General features: G+C 39.2%; 1 pseudogene; it reads right to left on the bottom strand.

Moving 5' to 3' along the window:
• LOC102854207 overlaps positions 1-8,095 on the bottom strand; it is a 122,038-nt pseudogene extending 113,943 nt beyond the window's left edge.
• Between the last annotated feature and the right edge of the window lie 970 nt (positions 8,096-9,065).

Here is a 9,065-nt window from a genome sequence, read left to right as displayed (position 1 = left end):
CTATTGGATTATTTACCTTTATCTTGTTGTGGTGCTCAAGTATTTCATAAATTCTGGATATAAGTCCCTTATCTGATATGTTATTACCAAATACTTTTACATCTTAAATCACAAAATACATTTAATATTGTTTTGCTACATACTTTCATTTAAATTTCAACTAATTTCATCCCAGTCACAGGATAATTACATTTTCACCCATAATATAATTTTTAATGGAAGAGTAAACAGGAAATTATAATTAGTTTTTAGAGATTAGCTTTGTTTTTCTTTTTTAAAAAGTTATTTCTCTGTGATTTTCACTTACTTTTTATTATCTCACTTTACCAGATAATTCCAATCTCCACATTTGTATTTATAGTCATTAAACACAGGCTTTAAAAAAGCACTTTCTCTATCAATTCATTCTGTAATTTGTTTACTCCATAATCTTTAAGGTAGGCAAATAAAAGGTAGCTATTTCAGCATCAAAACACTTTCCGGTTCCTGATTATTCATTCCAGCTCTTCCAGGAAGTGAACTACTAACCTGTTTTCAATGAGGAAAGAATGCAAATACTAAACATGCAAGACCTTACTTAACTGTAAAATAGACATAAAAAGAAAATAGTTCTTGACATTTCTCACTGAATGTTTGACCTTTAGGCAATAATTCCTGTTACAAATCATGTCTGTTGGTCTGTAGCCTCTGCTGCCTGGATTTCTTACTTTCTTGATTTTTACCCTTCTTTCATTTTTATCTGTTGTTACGTGCCATTGAGTTGCTTGTGATTCATAGTGGATCCTATGCACAAAACTCTGGAGCCTGTCCTATCCTGAGCTAATTTCACTGCCTCCAGTACACTTACCCCATTAACACAGTCAATGTGTCAATTCATCCCATCTGGGGTCTTCCTCTACTGTGCTGTCCCTCAACCCTTCCAAGCAAGATGTCCTTCTCCAAAGACTGGTTCCTCCTGGCAACAATTCCAAAGTATGTGAGATGGAGCCTCAAAATCCTTGCCTCCGAAAGGAACTTGGTTTCACCCTTTCCAGAACTGAACTGTTTGTTCTCTTGGGGGCCCATGATATATCCAGCACCACAACTCAAATGTATCACTTCTTCTTCTATCATCTTTAGTCATTAAGCTTTAGTCCAGCTCTCTGATGTGTAGCAAAAAGTTGATCATGGCCTGGATCAGGCGCACATTAGGTAGAACAATGTACTGATGGATTTTGTTGATGAAAGCTAGGATGAAGCCTGTATCTCTGGTAGTTTTTGCACTAATTGCCTTAGGCAAGAACTTCTAGTTTCCTTACTCTCTTTCTTGTTCAATTTTAATCCCCTTTACTACTAATAATAAGGGACCTTGGGTTGCTTAGTGTTAAGGAGTCATGCTGCCAACCCAAAACCATGTGATTCAAATCCACCAGGTTTTCTGTGGGAGAAAGATGAGCAATCTGTTCCTGTGCAATTTGCAATCTCTGAAAACCCACTGGAGTGTCACCTATAAGTTAGTTCCAACTGGATGGTAAATAAAAAATAAAATATTAATAAACCCACTACCATTAAGTCAATTTCCATTCATAGCTACCATCCATCAAGTTTTTGAGTCTGTAAATTATTATGAGGGAGACTGCTCATCTTTCTCCCATGGAGTCACTGGTGGACGGAAACCACTGACTTCTCAGTACCATAACATAAAAGCACTATGCTATTAGAGGTCCTTGCTAATATTAATGATGTGCCTTAATTTTAGAAATCTGATTTTCTTCTCAGTTGTCTCTTGATATCAACAGAATTCCATATAATGATGATTCAATTGAACACTAAGAGTTCAATTCATATGTTGTTAGGTGCTGTCGAGTTAAGTATAATCCACAGCAACCTTATGAACAACACATCTGAACCCTCTCCTATCCTGTGCCATACTCACAATTCCTGACACATTAGAGCCCATTGTGGCATTCACCATGTCAATCCACTTGGTTGAGAGTCTTCCTTTCCTTTGCCGACCCATTATCTTTCCAAGTCTCGTGTCCCTCTGTAAGAAATAGCCTTTCCTAACATCATGCCTGTAGTATGTGAAGCAAAGTCTCATTATCTTTGCTACCAAAGAGCACTCTGGTTGCATCCTCTCCAAGACATATGTGTTTGTTCTTTTGTTAGTTGAGTACTCTTCATCAATACCACAGCTCAAAGGCATCAATTCTTCTTCTGTCATCCATATTCATTGTTCAGTTCTCAGATGCAGAGCAAGTGATCGGAAAGACCATGGCCTGAATCAGACTCACCTTAGTCCTCAAACTGACATCGATTTTCCTCAGTAATTTGAAGATGCCCCTAACTGCAGACTTTCTCAGTGCACTATGTCTCCTGATTTCCTGACTGCTGGTACCAAGGCTTTTGATTGTGGATTCAAATAAGATGAAGTTGTTGACAGATTCATTCTTTTCTCCATCTGTTGTGATGTTGCCCAGCGGTCCAGTGGTAAGAATATTTACTTTCTTAACATTGAGGCACAATCGATAATGAAGGCTGTATTCTTTGATCTTCTCCAACAAGCGCTTCAAATCTTCCTTACTTTCGACAAGCAATGTGTCATTTCATTGCAATGTGTCATTTGCATATCAGAGATATTGATGAATCTTCCTGGGATGTTAATGCCACATTTTCTCCACAAAGTCCAGCTTTTCAAATATTTGCTCAGCATACAGATTGAATAGATATGGAGAAAGAATACAACCTTGATGCACTCCCTTCTTAATTTCAAACCGTATAGTGTTCCTTTGCTCTGTTTGCACAGCAGTCTATTGGTTGAGGTATAGGCTTCACATGAGCACAATTAAGTGTTCCTGAATTCTCATTCTTTTCAATGTTAGCCATAACTTGTTATGAACCACAAAGTCAAATGCCTTTGCACAGTTGATAAAGTACAAATAGACATTTTCTGGCATTCTTTTCTTTCAGCAAGGATCCATCTGATATCAATAATGATAATACCCCTGGTGCCACGACCTCTTCTAAATCCTGCTTGAACTTCTGGCAGTTCCCTATATATGTACTGTTCTAGCCACTTAAAAATGATCTTCAGCAGGATTTAGCTGGTATATGATATCAATGATTTTTTTTAATATAGATTCCACATTCTTTTGGATCATCTGTTTTGGGAATGGAAACAAATATGAACTGCTTCCAATCCATTGACTAGGTGACAGCTGTCCTTCAAATTTCCTGACATAGACTGGTTAGAGCATCCAGGACTGCATCTGTTAACTGAAACAAAATCATATTAAGAATAGGTTTGAAGCAATGAACACCGATGGTCAGACATCATATGAGTTGTGAAGTGACATTAAGGATATAATTTATGAAGAGAGCAAAGGGTCATTACAAGGAAAGAAAGAAAACTGAAATGGATGTCAAAAGTTACTCTGGCAAGAAGCTGCACTGCAATCCCAGAGGTGCATGGTTCGAATCCACCAGATGCTCTGCTGGGAAAGAAGGGACAATCTCCTCCTGTACCAGTCAGATCTGATCTGACGGTACACAGACACACACACACAAAATAATAATAAACAAATTTTTAAAAAGGAAAAAAAAATTAAATTAAAAAAAAAAGTTACTCTGAAAATTTCACCAAGTGTCAAGAGACCAAAACAAGGGGAAAATATGCTAACGTAAAAGAGCTGAAAAGATGATTTCAAAGGGCAATTTGGGAGGACAAAGCAAAATTTTATAATGGAATGTGCAGAGAGATGGAATTGGAGAATAAAAAGAGAAGAATTAACTCTGCATTTTTCAAGCTGAGAGAACTGAAAAACAAACTTAAGCCTCGAGTTTCAACATTGAAAGGTGCTATAGGCAATATGCTAACTGATCCAGGAAGCACCAAAAGAAGATGGAGAAAATACACAGAGTTACTGTACCAAAAAAGAATTGACTGACACTAAAAAATTTCAGGAAGTATCATATGAACAAGAGCCAATGGAAATGAAGGAAGATGTTCAAATGGAACTGAAAACATTGACAAAAAAATAATGCCCCGGGAATCCAACTGACATGTTTCAACTAACAGATGCAGCCCTGGATGCACTTCCCAGTCTACGCCAGGAAATTTGGAGGACTGCTGCCTGACTGATTGACTGGAAGATGTCTATGTCTATTCCCATTCCCAACAAAGGAAAACCAACAGGATGTGGAAAATACCAAACAATATCATTAATATCACATGCAAGCAAATGTACTGCCGAAGATCTTGTTTAATTTTTTCTTTAGTTTTATTATTTTGTGCGTGTGTCCTGTCAAATCAGATGTGCCTGGTACAGGAGGAGATTATCCCTCCTTCTGCAGCAGAACATCTGATGGATTCGAACCTCGCACCTCTGGGATTGCAGTGCAGCTTCTTGCCACAGAAGAGCTTTTAAAAATGGTTAGAACAGTACATAGGCAGGGAACTGCCAGAAGTTCAAGCAGGATTTAAAAGAGACCATGGCACCGGGGATATTATTGCTGATGTCAGATGGATTCTGGCTGAAAGTACAGAATGCCAGAAGAATGTCTATTTGTGCTTTATTGTTTATGCAAAGCCATTTGACTATGTGGATCATAACAAATTATGGCAAACATTGAGAAGAATGGGAATTCTAGAACACCTAGTGTGCTTCTGTGAAATCACCACCTAGATCAAGAGGCTATTGTACAAACAGAGCAAGGGAAGACTGCATGGTTTAAAATTAGAAAACATGGATGTCAGGACTGGATCCATACCTATTCAATCTGTGTGCTTAGCAAATTATTTGAGAAGCTGGACTCTGTGAAGAAGAGTGTGGCATCAGGATTGGAGGAAAACTCATTGGATGACAACCTTCATAACACACACACACACACACACGCACGCGCGCACACACACACACACACACACGACAGAACTTTGCTTGCTGAAAGTGAGGAGGACTTGAAGCACTTGCTGCAGAAGGTTAAACACTGTAACCTTCAACATAGATTGCATCTCAACATCAAGAAAACACAAATACTTGCCACTTAACCACAGGTAATATCATGATTACTTTTGTTTTGTGCCATTGAGATGCCTGCGACTCATTGTACTGTAGTATTATGAATATACTCATAGCACATATGAAAATACTCTTATTACAATAGGTTTGAACTCTTTTCTATTTTGAGCCAGTCTCAATGTTTCCAACACACCTACTCCATTGTCCCAGCTAATGTGTCAATATGTCTCACCCAGGGTCTTCTTCTCTTGCACTGTCCCTCTACCCTTCCAAACATGATGTCTTTCTTTAGAGATTGGACCCTTCTGGCCAGATGCCCAAAGGTGTGTGGGATAGATCCTCAAAATCCTTGCCTCCAAAGCCTACTGTTTTCACCCTCTCCAGGATAAACCTTTTTTTTTAAAGGATAAACTTTTGTTCTCTTGGCTGTCTGTGGTATGTTCAGTACTATTCTCCAGCCCCACAATTTGAAGGCATCAGTTCTTCTTCTGTCTTCTTTGGTCATTGTCCAGCTTTCTGATGCATAGCAAGTAATTGCAAAGACCATGACCTGGCAGTCTCAGACTGAACACTGTTTAAAATCAGGAAAAGAGTGAGTCAGGGATGCTTCCTGTCTCCATACCTTTTCAGTCTATATGCAGAACAGATCACTCAGTGTGTGAAACCAAATATAAAATTTAATATTAATAATAAACCAAATGCTGTGTCTGGATAGGAAGGAGGCTGACACAAGCTGGAATTCACCTTGTGGCACTAAGGCAGTCCTTAAGTGTTTATAGGGGTGGGCATTAAGGCAATCCTTAAACATCTACATAATTCTTAGTTTGTGTTTACTAAATCCCTCCCTCCTGAGATAAGCATTAGGTAAACAATAGAGAAGAATTCGGCCTTGTTTACAAAAGATTTTCCTCTGTGATTTACTTACCCATGATCTTTTGTTCTCCCAGCTGTTAGCACACCTGCTTTCACCCCATTCCTGTGTTCCCCCCCCCCCATCTTTTCCATCTGTCAACAACAATTCAGGAAACAGGGCTTTATAAGGAAGAATGTGGCATCAGGATTGGAGGAAGTGTCATCCACAACCTATAATATGCAGATAACACAACCTTGCTTGCTAAAACTGAGGAGGACCTGAAGCAATTGCTGCAGGTCAAGGACTGTAGTCTTCAATATAGATTGAAGCTCAACATCAAGGTGACAAAGATTCTCACCCCTGGACCAATTGGCAGCCCCATGATAGAAAGAGAAGAGATTCAGGTTGTTAACAGTTACAGCTTTCTCACCTCCACAAGCAACACTTCTGGCACCAGCAGTCAGGAAATCAAAAGAGAAATTGCATTGGGAAAATCTGCTATCAGGACCTATCCAGAGTATTGAAAAGAAATGATGCCCATCTAGAGATTAAAGTGCACCCAACCCAAGCCATGGTCTTCACTTGGTAGGGTGGAGGGACAGCACAGGAGAGGAAGATCCTGGATGAGATAAATTGATACTGTAACTGGGGGCATGGGGGTTGATGTGTCAGAATCAGTGAGACTGGCTCAGGATAGGGCAGGCTTCAGAGTTGCTGTATAGAGAGTGGCTATGGGTCCCAGGTGAGTCGATAGCACATAACAATAACAGAACAACATGGCCTGGATCATGTGTATCTTAGAGTCTTGACTGATAATGTTGCTCTTTAGCACTTTTGAGAGGTGCTTAAAGGCAACTTCGCCCAGAGCAATTCATCAGGAGAGACGGAGAAAAGATTGATACCGTCAACAACTTCATCTCACTTTGATCCACAGTCAGTTCACTTGGTACCATCAGTCAGGAGACACATTGCACTGGGAAAGTCTGTAGTGTGGAATCTCTAAATTTTTGAGGTGCAATAATATTAGTTTGAGGACTAAGGTGTGCCTGATTCAGGCCATGATCTTTTTAATCACTTATTATGCATCTGAGAGCTGGCCAGTGAACACGGATGACAGAAGAATAATTTATGCCTTTTAACTATAGTGCTGGAGAACAGTGCTGAAGATCCTATGGACTGTCAATAGAATAAATATTTCTTGGAGACAGAAATCTCTTTATCGGCAAAGATGATGAAGCTTCATTTTAAAGACTTTGAGTGTGTTTTTAGGAGAGAATATTTCTTGGGAAGAGACACCACTTTTGGAAAGTTGGCAGGACAATGAAGGAGAAGAAGACCCTCAACCAGATGGGTTGACACAGTGACTGCAGCTATGGGCTAGAGTGCGTTAGAGTCTATGAAGATAGCACAGGACAGGAAAGGGTTCTGATGTCTTGTTCATAGGGCCACTGTGAGCCGTGTTTGACTCAATGGCACCTAACAACAGCACAACATTACAGTCTGAATATCTTAGATTTATTTTTTTCTTTGCTTTATTACTCTGGCTGGGACTTCTATCTACTACAATATTTAATAGAAGTTTTGAGGTAGGACACCCTTGCCTTTTCCTCAATTTCAAGAAGAAAGCTCTGAGTCTTTCTCCATTAAGATTGGCTACTGGCTTTTCATATATATTGTGAATCAGTCAGTAGTAAAAGAAATTTCCTTTCCTTCCCAACCTTTAGGAATCTTAGGTGAAATCTTCAGAGTTTTCACCAAGAAAATGTGTGGTATTTTATCAAGTGCTTTTTATCCATCTAAGAGATGGTCATGTGTTTTTTTCCTTTTGTTCTATCTATGTGTGTCTTTTCTTACATTGATTTCTTTTCTAATCTTGAACCATTTCTGCATTCCTGGAATAAAATTCCATTTGGTCAGGGTGTATGACTCTTTTAATATGCTATTAGATTCTTTGTGCTAGAATAGGTACACATTGCTTAATGTCCACAATATGGTCTGTGAAATAGGATGTTATGTGATTCAGACATTGCACAAACACTAAATCAAAACCTATGGAATCTCTAGAAGGTAGGAGGGGAGCAAGAGGGAAAAAAAATAGAAAGGCAGAAGAAAGCACTCAGCTCTTGTCCACTATTGTACCTGTCTGAGCAGCAGGGGCAGCCTGGGTCAGACAGGCCTGGCTACTGTCACCATCAGAGCGACCATGTGCTTGCAGGCAGCCCTGAGAGTCTACATCCACAGCCATGTTTCCTGCTTCACCTGCCAGTATCCTATTGTAGTCCAGTGCTACAGAGTATGGACTTGAGGTCTTTAAAAACATCAAAGGAAATATTTAGAAAATGAGAGTTTCACTGCCTTAAAAACAAAACCAACCAACCCTTTGTTTGATCACAAATATATATTAAGTGATAAATACATGCATATTGTTTTGTATTTTTGCATCTATATTCATGAAACAGTGATTGACGTGTCCTTCTCTTTTCTTGTGGTATCTTTTTCTGGGGTAATGGAGTTATGTTTGTATCACAAAATGAGTTAAGACTCCCTCCCTTCCTTCCTTCTTTATCTTTTGGAACAGTTTAAGCAGTGTCAGTCCTTCTTGAAATTTTGGTAGAATTCCTCAGTGAAAAAGACATCTCATTTTTTTTATTTTATTTTTATTATTTTTGTGTGTGTGTGTTCCATCAAATCGCATCTGACTGGTACAGGAGGAGATTGCCCCTCCTTCTCTGGCAGAGCCTCTGGTGGATTCGAACCAAAAATCTCTGGGATTGCAGTGCAGGTTCTCACCACTAGGCCACCAGAGCTTCGACATCTGATGTTTTAATTGCTTTCCTCGTGTCCTTTCACCATATGTGTTCAACCTCCAGCAAACTGGTGGCAAAGTCCATGGTGCGTTTGTACTTCTAACCCAAAGGCTGTGCCTCGGGTGCTTTGAATCCACCAGCAGCTTGTTGGGAGAAAGATGAATAGTCTCCTTCCATTGCAATTTGCAGCCTTGAAAACCCAATGAAGGGCTCTATGAGTTGGAATCTCCCTGATGTCAGTGATTTGTGTTGAATAAACAATCAGATTCTGAAGAATGCGGGACATCAGGATTGGAGGAAGACTTGTTCACAACCTATAATATACAAATAACCTTACTTGCATGTAATGAAAATTCAGAGGACTTATTGATAATAATAAAATACTACTATACACTTCAATATGAAATA

The sequence above is a fragment of the Elephantulus edwardii genome, unplaced genomic scaffold (assembly GCF_000299155.1).
Source record: "Elephantulus edwardii isolate Elephantulus edwardi_28Jun2011 unplaced genomic scaffold, EleEdw1.0 scaffold00194, whole genome shotgun sequence".
NCBI classification, from domain to species: domain Eukaryota; kingdom Metazoa; phylum Chordata; class Mammalia; order Macroscelidea; family Macroscelididae; genus Elephantulus; species Elephantulus edwardii.
The sequence above is the reverse complement of the archived record's forward strand: the minus strand, read 5'-3'. Positions and strand labels throughout refer to the sequence as shown.